Here is a 21,482-nt window from a genome sequence, read left to right on the forward strand (position 1 = left end):
CATCAGCCAGTTCTCCACCAGGAAAAGGGGAGACAAGAGGCCATGGGGAGTGCTTCCTGAATGGGATCTGACAGGGAGGGGAAGATCCTGCCTTGAGGAGGCTCCTGAGGGTCCCCGGCTGCGCTCTCACAGGGATGCTCGCACATCGAGGCCATCAGTGGTTGGGCAGGAAAGCAGTGCACCCAAAGGTGCACACCAGTTAAATGAGAAAGTGTCTGCCATTAAAAAAAAATTCTTCTTAATTTCTGTTTCTTCCCTAACCTCAAGGGAATTCGAACCAAAGAAAAAAGGCAGAGGAAGAGAACAGAGCAAGCCATGCTGACCTTACTGCAGCCAGGAGTCAAGCCTCAGGTTCAAAGAGCAGAAGAGAGAAATGAGGATGGAAGTGTTAACCAGGGCTGCACTGAGATTTATTTAATACATGAAAGTGGCCCAGAGGACTTGTGGTTTTCTTTCCAAGATGTCTCTAGGGGATAAGGTTCAATGTTCCTCCAAGGACCCATCGATACTTATGCCTCCTTGCTTTACTCTCTCCTCTCCTCTCCCTTGCTTTACTCTCTCCTCTCCTCTCCCTTTACTCTCTCCTCTCCCCCTTGCTCCACTTAGAAAATGCTTATTTTGCCTCAGGTAGGCTAACTTGTATTATTTCAGTGTATCATCTCCTAAATCTGTAACTGATGCTTGTCCTTTGATTTGCCTATAGGACTAAAACTTTTGAAATAAAATGGTAAGCAAGGCAGCTTTATTTTTTTCCCAGCAGTACATCCTTTCCTTGAAGTGATGAGCTGAGAATCACCCATCTGCCTGAATGAAGGAAACATCATGTGGTTTTAAAAATGAAAAAAAGCAAAAACTCTGTAAATATTGAAACAATTGTCTTGTTACACACAGTGATCATTCTAAAAACTTAAATGACCAAAACTGTCCTATCTGTAACATGAGACGCACATCTAAGCTGTTCTCTTCCATTATCCGTACAGTAACTTTACAGAAGCTGGTAGGTGGACTTGCCTGGGATCTGGTGACGGCATTCATGTGTTTAGTCGCAAGAGGGGCCTGCTGTATCTCTGTCAGTAACGTCCCTGATCAGATGGGGAAAGAGTAGTTACCTCACATGCAATATTCAAGTCATGTGGAAACTATGACAAATGATATATTTTATTCTCTTTGTTATAAGCAGAATAGTCTGGGCACAGCTTCCAAGCATTCAATGATTCCTGGCCTTGTCCCAATCCATTATGAAAGGTTTTCTTGCTACTTAAAATGGGATGACACACAAAGGGGAAGACAGGAAGTGGCTATGCAGCTTTCCAGCTTAATTGATCCATTTTTGTCAATTTTTTTGTAGGAACAAAGAAAAGTGTAATTTTTTTTTCCAATGGGAAGAGAATTACTTTTCCTCAATCTCTTTTAGTTCTCTTAAACTTGAGAAGATAACAAGAAAACGTTTTCAAGTCTACTCCCCCTTCTTTCTTACAGTGTCTTTCCTTTTTTCCCTCCTTTCTCTCCTGGCCAGTCCACTCTGTGTTGGGGCCGCTAGGCACACGCAGAGAATGGGGAAAGACCAGTTATGAACAGGGTTTGTGGAGCGTAAGGATGAGTGCCAGGTCTATTGTTTCCTTTATACCTAGACATGCCGTCTATAAATACCCTCCTAGTAACACATGATCCCTAGAAACATTTTAGGAGACCAGAGAATCGGGCAACTTGGCTTCTAGGTTAGGATCTGACCTTAACCTTCTCAGTCACTTTGAGCACATCACCCTCTGTATCTGAGTCTCATTTACTCTTTCTTGTCATTTTTTAAAAAGTATTTCTTTTCTTTAAAATTTTTATGAATTTATTTATTTTATTTTTGGCTGTGTTAGGTGTTCCTTGCAGCGCACGGGCTTTCCCTAGGTGCGGAGAGCGGGAGCTACTCTTCATTGCAGTGCGCGGGCTTCTCATTGCGGTGGCTTCTCTTGTGGAGCATGGGCTGTAGGGGCCTGGGCTTCCGTAGTTGCGGCACACGGGCTCAGTAGTTGTGGCTCACGGGCTCTAGAGCACAGGCTCAGTAGTTGTGGTGCATGGGCTTAGTTGCTCTGTGGCATGTGGGATCTTCCCAGACCAGTGCTCGAACCCGTGTCCCCTTCATTGGCAGGCGGATTCTTAACCACTGCACCACCAGGGAAGCCCCATCTTTCTTGTCATTTAGAGAGACTTTCCCCCTCCTCTCAAGGCTGTATAAGACTTGGTGTTCTTCCTGAATAGGCCACAGAAATGCCAATAAAAATTCCATTAGAAAAATCTTTTAACTTGCTTATGAACTAAACGTTGTTCAACCGAAACTAAACAGCATAGAGATTTCCTACTCCAGTTCTTAATGTACACTTTTTCATACACAAAAAGAGAAAGTGAAAAGAAAATCACATCATTTGGCTTAGCAGTGGGAGACGTGCCCACAAGATGTCAGTATATGTTAGAACTAATACACAAATTCAGTAAAGTTGCAGGATACAAAATGAATACACAAAAATCAGTTGTGTTTCCACATACTAATAACAAACTATCAGAAGGTGATGTTAAGAAAACAATTCCATCTACAATTGCATCGGACAGAAAATATTTAGGAATAAATTTAAACAAGGAAGTGAAAGACCTGTACATTGAAATCTATAAGACATTGATTAAGGAAACTGAGAAGACAAAAATAAATGGGAAGATACTTTGTTCTCATGGACATAAAAAATTAAATTGTTTTAATATCCATAGTACCCAAAGCAATCTACAGATTGAATGAAATCCTTGTCAAAATTCTATGGCACTTTTCACAGAAGTAGAACAAAAAAATCCTGAAATTTGTATGGTACCAAAATAGACCACCAATAGCCAAAGCAATCTAGAGAAAGAGGAACAAAACTGAGGGCATCACATTTGCTTATTTCAAACTGTATTACAAAGCTATAGTAGTCAAAACACTGGTACTGGCATAAAAACAGACACATTGATCAATGGAGCAGAATGGAGAGCCCAAATATAAGGCCCTGTTGTCTAGGTGCTCCGGCCTGGTGTCAGGCCTGAGCCTCTGCGGTGGGAGAGCTGAGTTCAGGACATTGGACCACTAGAAACCTCCCGGCCACATGTAGTATCAATCAGTGAGAGCGCTCCCAGAGATATCCACCTCAATGTTAAGACCCTGCTCCACCCAATGGCCAGCAAGCTCCAGTGCTGGACACCCTATGCCAAACAACTAGTAAGACAGGAACACAGCCTTACCCATCAGCAGAGAGGCTGCCTAAAATGATATTAAGCTCACAGACACCACAAAACACACCACTGGACGCAGCCCTGACCACCAGAAAGACAAGATCCAACCCCACCCACCAGAACAAAGACACCAGTCCCCTCCACGAGGAAGCCTACACAAGACACTGAACTAACCTTATCCAATGGGGGCAGACACCAAAAGCAAGGGGAATTATGAACCTGCAGCCTGCAAAAAGGAAACCCCAAACACAGTAAGTTAAACAAAATGAGAAGACAGAGAAATGTGCAGCAGAGGAAAGAGTAAGGGAAAAACCCACCAGAGCAAAAAATATGAAGAGGAAATAGGCAGTCTACCTGAAAAAGGATTCAGAGTAATGATAGGAAGGATGATCCAAAATCTTGGAAATAGAATGGAGAAAATACAAGAAACGTTTAACAAGGACCTAGAAGAACTAAAGAGCAAATAAACAATGATGAACAACAAAATAAATGAAATTAAAAATTCTCTAGAAGGAATCAATAGAGAATAACTGAGACAGAAGAACGGGTAAGTGACCTGAAAGAGAGAATAGTGGAAATAACTACCACAGAGCGGAATAAAGAAAAAAGAATGAAAAGAATCAACGACAGTCTCAGAGACCTCTGGCACAAAATTAAATGCACCAACATTCAAATTATAGGGGTCCAGAAGAAGAAAAGAAAAGGAAAGGGACTGAGAAAATACTGGAAGAGATTATAGTTGAAAACTTCCCTAATATGGGAAAGGAAATTGTCAGTCAAATCCAGGAAGTGCAGAGAGTCCCATACAGGATAAATCCAAGGAGAAACATGCCAATTCACATATTAATCAAACTATCAAAAGTTGAATACAAAGAAAAAATATTAAAGGTAGCAAGGGAAAAACAACAAATAATATACAAGGGAATGCCCATAAGGATAACAGCTGATCTTTCAGCAGAAAGTCTGCACGCCAGAAGGGAGTGCCAGGACATATTTTAAGTGATGAAAGGGAAAAACCTACAACCAAGATTACTCTACCCAGCAAGGATCTCATTCAGATCTGATGGACAATTTAAAACCTTTAAGACAAGGAAAAGCTGAGAGAGTTCAGCACCACCAAACCAACTTTACAACAAATGCTAAAAGAACTTCTCTAGGCAGGAAACACAAGAGAAGGAAAAGACCTACAATAACGAACCCAAAACAATTAAGAAAATGGGAATAGGAACTACATATTGATAATTACCTTGAACGTAAATGGATTAAATGCTCCAACCAAAAGACATAGACTGGCTGAATGGATACAAAAGCAAGACCTGTATATATGCTGTCTACAAGAGACCCACTTCAGACCTAGGGACACATACACACTGAAAGTGAGGGGATGGAAAAAGATATTCCATGCAAATGGAAATCAAAAGAAAGCTGGAGTAGCAATTCTCATATCAGACAAAATAGAGTTTAAAATAAAGACGACTACAAGAGACAAAGAGCGACACTACATAATGATCAAGGGATCAATCCAAGAAGATATAACAATTGTAAATATTTATTCACCCAACGTAGGAGCACCTCAATACATAAGGCAAATGCTAATAGCCATAAAAGGGGATATTGACAGTAACACAATCATAGTAGTGGACTTTAACACCGCACTTTCAGCAGTGGACAGATCATCCAAAATGGAAATAAATAAGGAAACACAAGCTTTAAATGACACATTAAACAACATGGATTTAATTGACATGTATAGGACATTCCATCCAAAACAACAGAATACTTTCTTCTCAAGTGCTCATGGAATATTCTCCAGGATAGATCACATCTTGGGTCACAAATCCAGCCTTGGTAAATTTAAGAAAATTTAAATTATATCAAGTATCTCTTCTGACCACAACACTATGAAACTAGATATCAATTACAGGAAAAGAACTGTAAAAAATGCAAACACATGGAGGCTAAACAATACACTACTAAATAACCAGGAGATCACTGAGAAATCAAAGAGGAAACCAAAAAGTACCTAGAAACAAATGACAATGAAAACACGACGACCCCAAACATATCGGATGCCCCAAAAGCAGTTCTAAGAGGGAAGTTTATAGCAATACAATCCTACCTTAAGAAACAAGAAAAAGCTCAAATAAACAACCTAACCTTACACCTAAAGCCATTAGAGAAAGAAGAACAAAAGAACCCCAAATTTAGCAGAAGGAAAGAAGTCATAAAGATCAGATCAGGAATAAATGAAAAAGAAATGAAGGAAACAATATCCAAGATCAATAAAACTAAAAGCTCTTTCTTTGAGAAGATAAACAAATTGATAAACCACTAGTCAGACTCATCAAGAAAAAAGGGAAGGAGACTCAAATCAACAGAAGTAGAAATGAAAAAGGAGAAGTAACAATTGACACTGCAGAAATACAAAGGATCATGAGGGATTACTACAAGCAACTATATGCCAATAAAATGGACCACCTGGAAGAAATAGACAAGTGCTTAGAAAAGCACAACTTTCTGAGACTGAACCAGGAAGAAATAGAAAATATAAATAGACCAATCACAAGCACTGAAATTGAAACTGTGATTAAAAATCTTCCCACAAACAGAAGCCCAGGATGAGTTGGCTTCACAGGCGAATTCTATCAAACATTTAGAGAAGAGCTAACACCATCCTTCTCAAACTCTTGCAAAATATAGCAGAGGCAGGAACACTCCCAAACTCATTCTATGAGGCCACCATCACCCTGATACCAAAACCAAAGGTGTCACAAAGAAAGAAAACTATAGACCAATATCACTGATGAACATAGATGCAAAACTCCTCAACAAAATACTAGCAAACAGAATCCAACAACACATTAAAAGGATCATAAACCATGATCAAGTGAGCTTTATCCCAGGAATGCAAGGATTTTTCAGTATATGCAAATCAATCAATGTGATACACCATATTAACAAACTGAAGGATAAAAAACATATGATCATCTCAATAGGTGCAGAAAAAGCTTTCAACAAAATTCAACACCTATTTATGATAAAAGCTCTCCAGAAAGTAGGCATAGAGGGAACTTACCTCAACGTAATAAAGGCCATATATGACAAACCCACAGCCAACATCATCCTCAATGGTGAAAAACTGAAACCACTTCCTCTAAAATCAGGAACAAGACAAAGGTTGTCCACTCTCGCCACTATTATTCAAAATAGTTTTGGAAGTTTTAGCCAGAAAAACAAATAAAAGGAATCCAAATCAGAAAAGAAGAAGTAAAGCTGTCACTGTTTGCAGATGACATGCTACTATACATAGAGAGTCCTAAAGATGATACCAGAAAACTACTAGAGCTCATCAATGAATCTGGTAAAGTAACAGGGTACAAAATTAATGCACAGAAATCTCTTGCATTCCTATACACTAATGATGAAAAATCTGAAAGAGAAATTATGGAAACACTCCCATTTACTATTGCAACAAAAAGAATAAAATACCTAGGAATAAACCTACCTAAAGAGACAAAAGACCTGTATGCAGAAAACTATAAGACACTGATGGAAGCAATTAAACAGATTTCTTCAGATTGAGAAACAGATAGAGAGATATACCATGTTCTTCAATTGGAAGAATCAACATTGTGAAAATGACAATACTACCCAAAGCAATCTACAGATTCAAAGCAATCCCTATCAAACGAACAATGGCATTTTTTTTTTAACAGAACTAGAACAAAAACTTTTAAAATTTGCATGGAAACACAAAAGACCCTGAATAGGCAAAGCAATCTTGAGAAAGAAAAATGGATCTGGAGGAATCAGGCTCCCTGACTTCAGACTATGCTACAAAGCTACAGTAATCACGACAGAATGGTACTCGCACAAAAACAGAAGTATAGATCAGTGAAACAGGATAGAAAGCCCAGAGATAAACCCACGCACATATGATCACCTTATCTTTGATAAAGGAGGCAAGAATATACAATGGAGAAAAGACAGCCTCTTCAATAAGTGGTGCTGGGAAAACTGGACAGCTACATGTAAAAGAATGAATTAGAACACTTTCGAACACCATACACAAAAATAAACTCAGAATGGATTAAAGACCTAAATGTAAGACCAGACACTATCAAACTCTTAGAGGAAAACATAGGCAGAACACTCCTTGACATAAATCATAGCAAGATCTTTTTTGACCCACCTCCTAGAGAAATGGAAATAAAAACAAAAATAAACAAATGGGACCTAATGAAACTTAAAAGCTTTTTCACAGCAAAGGAAATCATAAACAAGACAAAAAGATAACCCTCAGAATGGGAGAAAATATTTTGTTGCAAACGAAGCAACTGACAAACAATTAATCTCCAAAATATACAAGCAGCTCATGCAGCTCAATATCAAGGAAACAAACAACCCAATCCAAAACTGGGCAGAAGATCTAAATAGACATTTCTCCAAAGAAGATATACAGATTGCCAACAAATGCATGAAAAGATGCTCAACATCACTACTCATTAGAGAAGTGCAAATCAAAACTACAATGAGGTATCACCTCACACCGGTCAGAATGGCCATCATCAAAAATTCTACAAACAATAAATTTTAGAGAGGGTGTGGAGAAAAGGGAACCCTCTTGCACTGTTGGTGGGAATGTAAATTGATTCAGCCACTATGGAGAACAGTATGGAGGTTCCTTAAAAAACTGAAAACAGAACTAGCATATGACCCAGCAATCCCACTGCTGGGCATATACCCTGAGAAAACCGTAATTCAAAAAGAAGCATGTACCACACTGTTCACTGAAACCCTATTTACAATAGCCAGGACATGGAAGCAACCTAAATGTCCATGGACAGATGAATGAATAAAGAAGATGTGGCACATATATACAATGGAATGTTACTCAGCCATAAAAAGAAACAAAATTGAGTTTTTGTAGTGAGGTGGATGGACCTGGAGTCTGTCATACAGAGTGAAGTAATTCAGAAAGAGAAAAACAAATACCATATGCTAACACATATATGTAGAATCTAAAAAAAAGAAAAAAATGTTCTGATGAACTTAGGGCCAGGACAGGAATAAAGACGCAGATGTAGAGAATGGACTTGAGTACACAGGGAGGGGGAAGGGTAAGGTGGGACAAAGTGAGTGAGCAGCACTGACATATATACACTACCAAATCTAGAATAGATAGCTAGTAGGAAGCAGCTGCATCGCACAGGGAGATCACCTCAGTGCTTTGTGCCCACCTAGAGGGGTGTGATAGGGAGGGTCGGGGGGAGATGCAAGAGGGAGGGGATATGGGGATATATGTATACATATAGCTGATTCACTTTGTTATACAGCAGAATCTAACACAACATTGTAAAGCAATTATACTCCAATAAAGATGTTAAAAAATAAAAGTAAAAATAAATCCATTGTACATAGTCAATTAATTCATGAAAAAGAAGCCAAAAATATACTTTCAGGAAAGGAAAGTCTCTTCAATAAATGGTGTTAAGAAGAATAGAAAGCCCTATGCAAAAGAATGAAACTGGACACTTATCTTACACCATACACAAAAAACAACTCAAATTGGATTAGAGACTTGAACATAGACCTAACCCAATAAAACTCCTAGAAGAAAGCATACGGAACAAATTCCTTGACATCAGTCTTGGCAATGATTTTTTGTATTTGACACCAAAAGCAAAGACAACAAAAGCAGTAATAAACAAGTGGAACTACATCAAACTGTGAGGCAAAAGAAACCATGAACAAAATGAGAAGGCAATCTAGGGAATGGGAGAAAATATTTTCCAATTATATATGTGATAAGGGGTTAATATCAAATCAAAATATATTAAAATATCAGATGATCAATAGAAAAAGCAATCTGATTAAAAAATAGGCAGATCATCTGAATAAACATTTTCCCAAAGAAGCCATACAAATGGCCAATGGGTGAATTAGAAGATACTCAACATGACTAATAATCAGGGAAAGGAAAATCAAAATGAAAATGAGGTATCACCTTACACCTGTTAGAATGGCTATTACCAAAAACAAAAGAAAAACAGTGTTGGTAAGAATGTAAAGAAGAGGGAACCCTGTGAACTGTCAGTGGAAACATAAATTAGTGCAATGTCTATGGCAAACAGTATGGAGATGCCTCAAAAAAATTAAAACGAGCACTACTATACGATCCAGCATTTCCACTTCTGGGTATATACCTGAAGGAAATAAAAGCACCATCTCAAAAAGATATCTCTTCATTGCAGCTCATCTACAATAGCCAAGACTTGGAAACAACCTAAGTGTCCAATGACAGATGAATGAACAAGGATAATGTCATAAAAAAAAAAAAAGAAACCCTGCCATTTACAACATGGATGAAACTTGAGGGCATAATGTTAAGTGAAGACAAAGTCAAATACTGTATGAAAATTAAAATTTTAAAACTACTGTATGAAATCACTTGTATGTGGAATCTAAAGCACAGGCGCACACACACACACACACACACACACACACACACACACAGACACAGCAGAACTCACAGGTACAGAGAACAGATTGGCAATTGTCAGAATCAGTGGGGATGGGGGTGGGAGTCTGTGAAGGTGTTCAACAGGTACAAACTTCCAGTTAAAGATAAATTACTCCTGGGGATGCAATGTACAGCATGATGACTATATTTAAAATTTGAAAACAAAGACGTCACTATATGAATTCCCCTGGTCTCAAAGTTTGATTTGCTTTTTTTATAGTAGTTTGAACAGTTTAATAACAAATTTGGGATGGAATGTATATATGAGTAGAGTAGCTTTCACTTGAATGCAATATACAAGATTAAAATAAGATATAATGCCTAGATGGGAATGCATGGTCAGCATGAGAAAACAGTCATCAAGGATGTCACAGGGAGGGACTAGGGAAGATCTGGGGACCCCAGTAGTGATTCTGTGCCCTCATATGATATGTGAATTTGGAATTCCCATAAAGGAATCAAGGAGAGCATGAAGACAATCTACAACAGAATAACTCAGTTATTCTCATTGGGGTTTCTTTATGAGGTGCTGAAACAAAAATAAAATGCTTAAAATTTGATCCTTTGGCATAAACAACTTGATTAGATGAAATTTCAGGATAAAATGGAAAAGAATCTTCATTCCTTCAATGTCAAGAGAAGGAAATATTTTTATTTTGGAAAGCGTTTATACTGTTAATAGTTTTTATATTTTCACTGGTTAAACAGTATGTTATGAGAAGCTTTGTCTTCGTGACAACTATAACAATAATTATAGAATTGCACCAAATAATGTATGTGCACTCATGACAAACACATGGCCAAATATTTGGATTTAGAGGACCTGTGGATCCTTGCTTCCTACAACTTCTAATAAGTTAAGCACAGCGTTACATCACAAGTGAATATGATTTTCCTGACACTACCATTTGTTATTCCAGTACACAACTGGAGATATAACAGAAGTCAGAACCCTGTTTTGTTCTCATTTGTCTGAGTGATATTTGCTGTTGTGAAGTTACCAGTTCCCATGATTTGGCGGGTAAGTAGGAAGGAAGGGGGGTGATGGCTTCTTGCTTATCTTTTATAGGGAAGTCGAGGATCAGTGAACATATTTCACCTTAGAATCGAAATTGGAGGCAAGAAAACAATCAGAAGAACATGAATGAATATTTGCAAACACAGCATGATTCATAATGAATTTGTTTCTGGTAAGCCCTTCAGATTCCATCACAGATTAATTTACTAAATTTGGAAATTTGAAGTAATAAATCCCCTTCCCATATGTCCTTCAATATTGATCACTGGACTGTCCTTTACTATATATAATCATTTATCATTAAACCACAAGGAAACGGAGAACAATGTTTAAGGCAGGCCAAATCTCCCAACCTGGGTGTTATACACATTCAGACTTGATCCACCCAGAAACTACATTTCAGAGACAGCTGCTATAGTGCAGCTGAGGGACCTTGCACCTTTACTGTCAGGAACTCAGAGCAGGGCCATTTCAACAAGGGGGAAATCCTGCCATTATGCTGCTCCCCAGACTGCTGTGGGCATTCATGGCTCTCCTCTGCTTAGCTACACATAATTGCAAACCAGGGCCTCAGCTGCCTGTCACCACTCAGAGATGAAATGGGACAGAGGAGTAGATGTCTCAACTAAAAATACACTCTCACCCCTGCGACACTCATTAATGAGTTATTTTGACCTTAAAGTCAAAGGACTAGCACTGTTTTAGAGGCCTTGTCTGTACTTTCTTTTGTACTTGTCTATTTGCCTTTGGTTCTTTTATTTTAATTCTTCCGTTAAAACAATGAAACCAAATGGAAGATTGACAGCTACATTCCACAAGAACCTGTAACAGTATACAAAACGTCAGTTACCAACTTCTGTGGCATTGACATGTACTGAGTGTTAACAGCCTGTAGATAACATGTTTTGTAGGAGTGCATTATAGCATTGTGTCACAGAAAGATCTGGCATGCTTATCTTGACTTTATTTTACAAAGAGAAAAATAATCAGCTCCTCACAAGTGAGACTGAACACTTTGGACCAATGGGATAGAAAATGTGGCATCAAGACAAGCACAGGACACATGATCTACTAAGTACAGTTCTACTTGGGGAGGCAACAGGACTGATGATCCGGAATATCCTGATCTTCCTCAAAGTCTAATAAATAAGACTCAATGTCAGGTTTCAAAAGAATATATTATTCCTGTTATAATTTCATGAAAACATAAAAAACTGAATAGATTCTGAAAATCCGAGGGGCTGATTTTTTAACATTTCATGTTAAAGTAACTTTATTTAGTGAAAAATCTAAATAGAGCCCTAGAACCCGGTTGAAAAAAAGAGATACATTAATTATTTTGGATAATATTGCCTTTCACCAAGAAAGCTGAAAATCTGTGAGTTCTAAAAGAACTCCACTGATTCAGAATGGAGAAAAGTAAAGAGAGGCTAAAAAAATGACCAGTAAGTAGATGACAAGAAGGGTGCATACCCTATACTAAATTCTATTTTAAATGGACCGGCAAAATTATTCTGCTGAATAATTATCAACGCATGTCAACCTGTTTAATCTGTAGTTCCCCTCAGCTCAAAACTTTAATACTAATTTTTCCATGCTCCTTTTCAGATACTGCCTAACAATTACCGTGGGAAGAAAAGTAGACATAGTTTTGTGGTGAGCCAGGCTTTTTCCCCATCTGTGCACTGACCACGTGGTCTATGAACATAAAACCCTACTTCCTGTTTGGAGGAGTGACACAGGAACCCAGGTACTATGTATATGTGCTGCTAGGCCCTCAAAGACACTGAACTCTCAGCTTGAGGCAGAACTGAAAACATATGTGCAGGGGAATTCTTGCCATATGGTGCTCTCCAGCCTGCACTGGGTATTCCTGGCCTTCATCTTCTCTGGTAGGGATGGTTCCAAATATGGGTACAAATGTTCAGGTTGAAAGGACTGCACACAGGCACATGGTACTTCACATGGACTTGGGGAGGAAAGGAGGATTGGAGAAAAGAAAGCTTATCATGATTTCAATTTGGTTTTTCTTTGGGTCCTAAATTAGTCTAATTCCTACATTATTTTGTTCACTACTTCAGCTCTGTTTTCTGATTTTTTCCCACAGGATTTGGTGCGGCCCAGAAAGTTACTCAAGTCCAGCCAGCCATATCCAGTCAGCTAGGGGAGGCGGTCACCTTGAGCTGTCAGTATGAAACAAGCTGGAGCCGGTACGATATTTTTTGGTATAAGCAGCTTCCCAGTGGAGAGATGACTTTCCTTATTTATCAGAGTTCTTCTGGCCAAAATGCAAAGAATGGCCGCTATTCTGTAAACTTTCAGAAAAGACATAAATTCATCAGCCTCACCATTTCAGCCTTACTGGTGGAAGATTCTGCAAACTACTTCTGTGCTCTCTGGGAACTCACAGTGCTTGAAGTAATAGGAAAAGCCAAACAAAAACCCCAGAGCTCAATAAGAGAGAGCCCCCTTGCTGCGGGAGCCACGCTGAAAGGCACACCTGCAGACCCCAGACAAGAAATGGTAGTCCTGTGGTTGCTTAATCTGTGGTCTGGATCAGGAGATTTAATTCTAAATAAAATCTCCTGCTATCTCACTTGGGAACAGATGTCCAGAGTAACTTTCTACTAATACATACTCAGTCTTGAATCTTTGACTTTAAGTCCATCACACAGAACATGTGTAAAATTGTCTAAAGTTGAAAACTTGCTCCATAATAATTTAAAGTGGCAGTTCCACCTAAAGACACTCACATCAGAAACCTGGGTCTAGTTATCTGAAATGCTCATGAAAATCATTGCCTTAGTCCTTTCCTCTTAGACTTTGTGTCAGGGTACATTTAGAGAAGCAAATCACAAGTGATCTAGAATAAGAGACTCACTGTAGAGAACAGAACTCAGGCAATAGCTAGAGCTGGTGGAGGGGTCTATACAAAGCTGTTATCTTTGCATCTGGTGTTGAGCCTGAATTCAGTGTTAGTCAGTTAGAGTGTCATTTGGGAAGGAAAGGTGGATGTGGACAAAAGCATGGACAGACTGTGACATGTACAGATACTAGAACCCATGAGGACAATGGTACACACAAAGACACACTAAAACTTGTCTGTCTCTCACCTCCTTCAGTCTCACAATGGTGGGTGACCTCAAGGAAAAGTGGGTGTCATTTGCCCTCATGCTACATGCATACTTGGTCCAAGACAAAAGAGAAGATGAGGAGGAGATCGGGTGGGCGGTAGAGGAGTTGTGAGTCAACAATAAGATGAGCTAGTTCATCAGCAGCCACATGTGTGAGCTGCCCAGTTCCTGGAGCCCTGCACCAACCAGCAGAGCATAAAAAATGTGGCTACTTCATGACAACTACCTTCTAAACCTTGCGCAAGTCTTTTCTGTGGCCAACCCTAACCCAGAACAATACAGGGAAGCAAATTCTGGGACATAGATTTCCAGATAGCTGAGACACTACAAAGCTACTACAGTACCCTCTATGTCAACTAGTCGCCCATCTATACCTCTTTTAACAACACAACTTTCAAATAAACACAACAGCAAAACTATGCTTCCTGTTAATAAGATGCAGTTATTCCCCATTCAACCAAAACCAAGCTAACCCTCTCCCGAAGAGAGTACACCAAGTTAATTTATCCATTTTGGGGTGGTGTTCTTTCCTCTTATACCTCATTCACACTGTCCCATTGAATCCTGCATCTTAACCACTGAGATACAATGAGATATAAGATAAACTTCTACTTGCACTTCATGTGTTACCACAGGCAGACAAGTAGGGGAGAGATTTAAAAATGGTTAATGTATACATAACCATATTCATTGCAAAATGAAAAAGAAATTGTCATAAGTATTATAGTTCTTGTTTCTGCAAATGACCACATGATTGTAGGTGGTATTGATAACTACCATCTCCATTACCCATTCCATAACCCATTTGCTCATAGCAAGTACCTTCACTCACTGCTCTACTTGACTTCCTGAAAAACAAGTTTCTGATTCAGGAGCAATGCTATGTGCAAAACCATAAAGATGAATGAGGAATTCTGCAAGTCCACCACTGTGGTTTTGGCAGAAATCTGCAAGGCATTGAAGGCAAATCCAGGGGTCTATTTAAGTGGAAATAATCTTGCCAATACCCAGGGAAAATCGATATATTGTATTCTAGGAAATATCATTAAGAATGATGCCTGATTTCACATCAGAAGTCACCAAGTGAAAACATTTTTAAAGTGTTAAAAAAAATAAAAAAACCTTTGAAACTGGCTTCTTATGAACATGAAAGTATATTTTAAAATTGTCTTTGTTAAAAATCACTGCTAATAGGGGGGAAAGTCAAGGCACAGAATGGTAAACTGTATTTGCAATGCATATTTCTGATAAAGACTCAAATGCAATATATATTAAAAGCTCATGTAAATCAATAAGAAAAGAGTTAATAAGAATGGCAAAATCTTGGAGCTCCAATTCAGAAATATTATATCCAATAGCTAATAAATATACAAAATTATCATTATTCATCAGGGAATGTTATTATTATTATTCATTAGGGAAATGAAAATAAAACCTCATCAGTGTCCTTTTAGCATCCTGAGTGAATCAGTATGGCTAGAAGAATATGACCTAAGAAGAGAGGGAAAAATAATGACTGTCTCCAGGAAAATAAGTGATTAAGTAAATTTCTTAGAAGCTCCCATCATTGAACTGATGTGAAGAAAACAACAAGCAGTAACAGAACACAGACCCGGACATTGAAGGAAAGGAAGGTTTTACTAGAAAAAAGAAAGTTGGTACTTATTGGGCTTACTATATGTCAGGCACTGTAGTATGCATTTCAGATTCATTATCTAATTCAAATATCATAAACCCTATGAGATAGATTTTATTGTTCCAATTTTTTTAATTTTTCGGAAATGAGACATAACTTTCCTAACTGTGAATATCATCTCTAACTTTTATTGTCAGCCAGAGTGTAGCATTTATGGGGCTCCTAAAGAGCACGGTTTGAACTATGGAGAAGCATTTGGCCCCAGAACAGGGTGGCTGGATGTCTCAGTGATGGTGACATTACTGGTTTAAACAGGAACCTAAAGGGAACTAGGAAAGAAGATGCCAAACCTAGGCACGAATCGCCCCAGGATCAATAGATGAGGAAATCATCCACTAATCAGTTAACAGTGCTGAATGCTTTAGCAAGTTCCTTATGCAATAGTGTGCTGGGAAGAATAAGGGGCTACAGGGAAAGGTATTATTCCTTAAACACTCCAAGCATGTTTTTATATCAAGACCTGTGCTCCTTGCCTTTGTCCTCTCTATTGTGATGTTATGCCCCCAAATATCTACATGGTGCACCTCTGAATTCCTTCATGTCTTTTCTCAAATGTCACCCCTTTGGGAGTCTTTTATCTTTTATCTCTTTAATCTTTCTATTTTCCTTCCTTGAGAATCAGGCTCTAGCACACTGCATGCAGCAAGAAAGAAAGCTGAAGCACTGCCACCTGGTGTCCTGCTCAAATATTTTGTGATGCTTACACTGGCCTCGCTGCTGCCCTCTAGTGACATTGGGTAAAATTGTGGTGAAGCCTAGTCACAATACAGGCTGCCATCGCTGAACCAGTCAGTAAACTTCCCACTGCAGAAATCAGGAGAGAGAGGATTCAGGAGAACTGGCTGGTTTTTTTCTTTTGCTAGCCAGATGTGAAAGTCATTGATTTCAAATGATATATACAACACATGAGATGATTTTGCCTGTAGAGTTATAGGCTACCTTGGAAAGAAAGCTCAGAATTGTTGTGCAAGTTTGGGGTTTCTTCTCTGGTAAGTATAATTGTGTCTACTGCTCTGTCCTTTCTTGTAGTATAGCAATATCCTGAGAAGTGGGAGCAAGAGTCAATAATGGGAAAAAACAAACAATTGTAGCAAATACTGGGTGGTATACTCATTTCATATTATAATATGCCCACCCAATCTCTCAATATAACACCTTAATGAATTGACTTCTCATTAACAATAAGAACACGATAGACCATGGATACTTATGATAACACATGAAATCTGCCAGGTAACCTGCTACATATATCTCAGAAAAATATTGAAATTTATCTTGGGCTCGATTCCTCTGCAATTTCAGATTCTGTCTCCCAACACCCCCCCACCCCCCGCACGATTCTGCACATTGCCTGCAGCTGGTTGAGTGCCTAAGCTAGGGAAGGTATTGTGTTGGGTGATTTGAATGTGTGTTCTCACTTAATTCTTACTGGAACCCTGCAAGGCTGGGTCCATCCTACTTTAGGGAGACAGTGTAGCAAAGTGCTTGAGACCAAAGACTTGGGTTGTATTTCTAGATCTACCACTCGGTAGCTGAGTGATCTTCGGAAAATGACTTAATAATTTTTATGCTTCCATTTCCTCATATCTACCATGTGGATATTGATAGAATCTACCATGCAGGGTTCTTATGAGAAGTGAATGAGGTGATGAATGCCAGTGCTGAGCCCTGCACCCCCAGAAAGATACTGGCTACTTGCAGAAAAGGGAATTGAACATGAGAGAGGCTCAATACCTTGTCTGGTGTTACAGAATAAGTGTCGGAGTGGAGCCCTCTCTCCATACCCTGTCTAGAGCAGATGCCTTCCCTCACCCCAAGAGCAACTCTCTAGCTCAATACAATATTGTACTTTTTAAGTGCTTATCACTATCTATAATTATCTTTTTAAAAAATCCATTTATTCAATTCTTCCTCCTCCTACCGCACTGTAGGCCTTTTATATCCTTTCACTACAGAATCCTCTATGAGTGAACAATACTTAGTGCAGGAGGCTCAATTTATGTGTGTGTGTGTGTGTATAAAATAAATGTACAAAAGATAAAATTATTTCTAGAGTCCATGCTATTCAAACACTGATATAAAAGCTTAAGCTGGACTAATCTTTTTGTTTATCTAGAACTGTCAATATGTATATCCTGCAAGTCACTTCATCTAAGATTTAATTTATGCAATATATCTAGTGATCAATTGGCTTCTCCTCGATTTCAGGTAAGGTGGGTTGCTGTAGATTACAGGATTCTACCTTACTAGTTGCATGAATGTCAAGGCTGTTGGAGGTATTCCTGTCTTATTCTGGACACATACCTTCCAATATCCGGGTGAATTTTTCAGTGGATCAGTATTTTCATCAGAAATACGCTTCACAGCAAGTAGGCTTTATGATGGTGTGGATGTACGCACACTATCCTATTCATCAAGTGGTCTGATCTGGAGAAAAAAAAAAAGGAACTTCACTTGTACTAGTTTCTGTTTGTCTAGCAGTCCATCCCTAACCTCAGCCTTTGCACTTCTAAATTGGGAGACATTAATGAGGTTTTTCAGGATTTCCTTTATTAACCACAGTGGCATCTCTTTTCTTGGGAAGGAAAGTCAGAGGTTAGCCACTGAGATATCTTCCAATCCTGTTCCACTTTCCAGAACACTATTTGAGTGTGTGGAAGGTACTGTTCCCTGAGTTTAGTACCTTCCCCATGCTCTTTCCTTTATTTATTTCAGTTGTTCACTGGAAAGAAGGTTATGTAGTCAATTTACACTGCCAAATTTCCAGAAGCAGATTTAGATTCTGAACAATCTTAATTACTGCTATCTTGTACTGTTAAATTTCCCCTGGATGTCTTTTTTTTTTTCCAGCTGTTTTTTAAGCTCACAGGGAACAGAGAGTATTGATTTCATAATTTTCAGATCTCTTAAGGACATTCTGGGCACAACATGACTGTTTAAACTAATATGCGTATGTTCAATCAAACTAGCCTTATTCCTGGACTGTGACACGGGCAAGATAGAACATAATTCTTACTTACTTTTAAACAACGCTATTGGAGGTAAAATTGACATTCCACAAAATTCATCCATTTTGAATGTACAGTTCAGTGATTTTTGGTAAATTAGCTGACTTATGAAACCATTACAATAATCCAGGTTTACACACTTTTATCACCACAAAAAGCTCCTTCTTGCTCAATTATAGTTAATCCCTGTTCCGATACCTGGTCACAGGCAACCAGTGATCTACTTTATATCTCCATAGGTTCCTTTCCTGAACATTTCATGTAAATGGAGTCATTCAGTACATTTAAGTTGTTCCATTTTTTGGCTAGTAGAAAGAAACCCAAAAAGCAGACTCCTGTTATTTTTAGAACATATCTTCTCTACCATTTAAAACATTTACTGAGTATCACAAATGTAAGTGGCATGGCAGATTCCAAACACCATGGACTCCTTACCAGATAGATATGTGTTCTAATTATTACCAGATGTTTGACCTGGAGTGAATTCCTCAATCTCTTTCAGCTTTAGTTTTTCTGTTTGTAAATTGGGAAAGATAGTAATTCTATTCTGTGATTTCTGTATTCGAATAACGTACATAAAGCAATAGATAATTTAGCACATGGTATGTGTGCACATTTATAATATGAGGATTTGAAAGTTTTAGAAATTTTGTTGAAAGTTCATATAAAAGATTCCTAACCAAAGTGTTTTTCCTGCCACAAATTGCCATCCCAATCTCTCTCAAGTTGAATAATTGCAGTGCACGATGAGGCAGCCCACTTCTGAATGGTTGTCAGCTCTCTTTGCGCTGTGGACTCATGGGGGATGTCCTCACTGTTTGTGAAGTTGGTCTCAAGAAAGCAGTGTTTGAGCCCTCCTTTTGAGTGACAGGAAACTGAGTCTAGGTCAGAAATTGTTGGTGTGTTTCTAGGACTTGTATGGGGTCTTGTCTCTGATTGGCTGGGCAACCAGATGCAGAATCCTATTTTCTGAAGAAGAATATTCCTCTGCTGAGGATACTTGGGCAGGATAAATGGAGAGGAATCCTTTGCCAGCTCCATTGTTAATCCTGTGACTTCATCTTGGCCTTAAGTCCAGGGGCTGCTGAAGACATTCTGAACAGTATGTGGCAGTGATGGAGAAGGAGGGGGATGTAGTCACGTAACTCTAGGTTCTATCTGGGAATGTGTGAAGACAATGAATGCTGTGTAGAGAGATCAGTGTATGTCTGAGCCTGTCTTTCTGAACAGAAACGAGCAGCATATTGAGTGTGGAACAGATTTCTCCATCTCTGCATGTTCAGGAAGGAGGGAGCACCAATTTCACCTGCAGTTTCCCTTCCAGCTCTTTTTATGCTTTACACTGGTATAGATGGGAAGCTGGAAAAAGCCCTAAGGACCTGTTTTAATGACTTTAAATGAGGATGAAAAGGAGGAAGGATAAGTAAGAATCACTCTGAATACTAAGGAGGGTTACAGCTGCATGTACATCAAAGGATCCCAGGCTGAAGACTCAGCCACATCTCTCTGTGCCTGCACACAGTGCCCTTCAGGCCTCTGCAGCCCATGCCCAAGCCTGTGCCTGGTGCTGCTCTGGTACCAGCACTGAGAAAGAGCCATGTGTGAGGTGGAAAAGGCAAATTCAATGAATTACAGTGTTTTCTATAACCAGGGGGAAATGCAATGATAGATAAACAAGCGTTCCAGTCACTGTAGCTCCGTCAACTAACGGGACTGTCATTACACATCACTCACCTCCATTCCCACCAGTATACTGGTCATATCATTGAATCAGATTCCTAGCCTCCTCTTTTGCCATGATTCCAAGCGTTCCAGATTTTGAAGTGAATATACCTTCTTTTCCGTAAGGGAGTTAACATCCGAGTGCCCTATAAGCTCACTCTCATGTAGCTCATTTCCAAGAGCATTAGAGTGTATTATGTGTTGACTATTCATGCTCTCTCACCCTTACTATGCTAATCTTTAGCTGGAGTATATTTTCTATACTTGGCCTCATTGTGGACTTTGGACACGGCAATGTGACCAGCTTTGACCAATGGAATGTGAGTGGATAGGAAGTATGGTATATCATAGCTAAAACTAAATATATTCACATGGCATGTCTTCTTTTGTTTCTTCCCTGCACTTACCAGGTAGTGGTTGTCCTTTCAGCTTTTATCCATAATGCGAAGAAGACGCAAGGTCCAGAATGGAAAGATAACTCACAGTAGCAGAACGGAATCGTCCTGTATCCAGGAGCAGAGCCTCAGAGTGCTGGGACTGCAGTTGACCCACAGCTAACATACCATGGACAACTCAGTAAACTTTGTTCTTGTGAGCCACTGAGATTGTGAGGTTGTTTGTACTGAGCATTGCCCTACTAAAAGTTGACTGATATATGAAGTCATATCAATTCTGTCTTCTAAATATTTCTCACATTCAATCACCTCTTTTTTTTTTTTTTTTTTTTTTGTGTGGTACGCGGGCCTCTCACTGTTGTGGCCTCCCCCGTTGCGGAGCACAGGCTCCGGACGCGCAGGCTCAGCGGCCATGGCTCACGGGCCCAGCCGCTCCGCGGCATGTAGGTATCTTCCCAGACCGGGGCACGAACCCGTGTCCCCTGCATCGGCAGGTGGACTCTCAACCACTGCGCCACCAGGGAAGCCCCAACCACCTCTTTTTACTTGCCTTGTTACTATCCTGGTCCAGGTGCTCATAATCTCTCACTGAGTTGGTTGGAATAACTTCTGAAATGTATTCCCTATCCATGAGCTCTTACTTCCCAAATCTATCCCTGAAGTTATCATTCTAAAATACACATCAGATTAGATTGCTGTTCTATTTCAGGACCTTCTATGGCTCCCCATGACCCAAAAGT

At 39.2% G+C, this 21,482-nt stretch overlaps 1 protein-coding gene across 7 annotated transcripts in view; it reads right to left on the minus strand.

Moving 5' to 3' along the window:
* Positions 1–21,482, minus strand: part of LOC115803651 (sal-like protein 2) — a 900,219-nt gene that overhangs the window by 205,446 nt on the left and 673,291 nt on the right. For all 7 annotated transcript variants that reach the window (XR_016391489.1, XR_016391490.1, XM_089905397.1 and 4 more), the window contains one exon: positions 17,922–18,044. The gene's annotated coding sequence lies outside the window, so the exon portion shown is untranslated. The remainder of the gene's footprint in view (positions 1–17,921; positions 18,045–21,482) is intronic.

The sequence above is a fragment of the Delphinapterus leucas genome, chromosome 2, assembly GCF_059928025.1.
Source record: "Delphinapterus leucas isolate spDelLeu-1000000601 "Yukka" chromosome 2, BTC_Dleu_Yukka2, whole genome shotgun sequence".
Classification (NCBI taxonomy): domain Eukaryota; kingdom Metazoa; phylum Chordata; class Mammalia; order Artiodactyla; family Monodontidae; genus Delphinapterus; species Delphinapterus leucas.